This window comes from Belonocnema kinseyi, chromosome 7 (assembly GCF_010883055.1).
Source record: "Belonocnema kinseyi isolate 2016_QV_RU_SX_M_011 chromosome 7, B_treatae_v1, whole genome shotgun sequence".
In the NCBI taxonomy this organism is placed as follows: Eukaryota; Metazoa; Arthropoda; class Insecta; order Hymenoptera; family Cynipidae; genus Belonocnema; species Belonocnema kinseyi.
The window spans coordinates 65,956,867-65,958,640 of NC_046663.1; positions in this window are offsets into that span (position 1 = coordinate 65,956,867).

A 1,774-nucleotide genomic window follows, 5' to 3' on the forward strand; every position below is an offset into this window, starting at 1 on the left:
TCGAATATCGACGAACAGCGAGGATCCAACGAATCTGTAACTAAGGAGCTTCGCATAAGCATTGTGCTGAGTTGAGGCGCCGGACAATATGTTCTGGGAATAATTAAAGAATATTTATTTAAATATCAAATCTCGGGTGCTCTTAAATTTAAACGTTACAGATTCGTTGGATCCTCGCTGTTCGTCGTCATTCAAAACCAGCAGAGTCGAACGGAGCGAAGCATAGCGAGTATATCTATATCGACGCACTGTGATTCAAATTTCGTTACGTGCCTGATACAAAAATGGAACAGTAACTGTTTCGATGCTTTATAACAGCTGATATTCAACTTATGAAATATGTGAGTTTTACATGAAGAACTGCTCCATTTCAATACTTACTTAGTCGATTTAATTTTGTATTGCTATAGCGTCGGTTCTATACTCAAACCGAGAAAATTACAAATTAAATAAAGAGATCCAATTCGACTGTTTTACCTACTGAGTTCTAATTTATGTGAAGCGTACTAGTTCAAGGTATTATTGAACTAATATAGTTACATATTTTTTTCGGTGCTGAAACCAAATGACTATGAGATGAGTTGCAAATTTTAAAGACCTATTACATTTCTAGTTATATTTTACCATATTATAAATGCAAATATTATAAACAGGAGTAATACGTAACATAAGCTTTTATAATTCTGACATCATCAATGACGCGCTCTCGAGTTTTTCGATCAGAAGAGAAAAATAATTTTTATTGCGAAATTAAAATGGCCAATGACTAATTATTTGTTATCTTCATTTGTTATTATAAGTTGTATGATAATGTTGTTATAATAACTACTAAAAATCTGCCCGCTTTCCGGGTAGATTCTAATCGCGCGATGATCGCACGGCTCGCAAGTTTAAGCGCCCCTGGGTCGCCTGACTGTTGGTTCTTGCGCTTCACGCTCAATAATCTATTTGCCTAGCACTAAACGCTCGGTCTTTGTGTCTCCCCGAATTTGCGTGCAGGCCTTTAAAAATAAAAAGCCAGCAAATCGACAACTCTTATCTGGTGATTGTGAATTCTCTTATGTTTATTTCTGCAACTCGGTCTGGTATTGCTTATTCAGATATTGCAAAATAATGTACACATTTTATTTTTCATAAATACTTTAATATTTGTTACTTATTTTGCACTAATTTTTAATCTCATCGAACATGAGTATCGTAGCTTGTGGCTTTCATATAAAATCAAATGTTTTCCATTTTTAACGCTGTGTTTTCCAAATTGAACAAAAACTAGGCTTCTTATCAAATAGTAATTAATAACACATTTTTAGATCTTTTTTCTTTGCCCAATTTTCAACATACATTAGAATTTCCAATTTTTAGACAAAATTAAAAAATTTGTTATGATAATCTTATAGGGCCTTTAAAAAGTAACGCGTTTTTCTTAACTTTTTTTATATCGTGCATTATTCAGCTTAAAATTTCCCTTTTTTTTAACTGTGTGAGTCCTATAATTCGGTTGAGCTTTTTTTTCTTTCGAAAAAAGTCATTAGAAGAAAATGTTTATCTTCTCAAGTAGTACAAATAAATTTACAAAGAATTTTTTCATCTTGAAAAAAGTGGTCTCAAAAAATTTCAAAATGCACTCACTTTTTGAATTGCTATCCAAAATTACTGACTAACGGACTTCAGATTCAGTTTTCGACACGAAAAGAGTGTACCAAAGTCCACTCTAATATGTAGATTAATTTTTCCAAAAGTTATTGTGCTTACAGGCAGACAAACATACAGACAT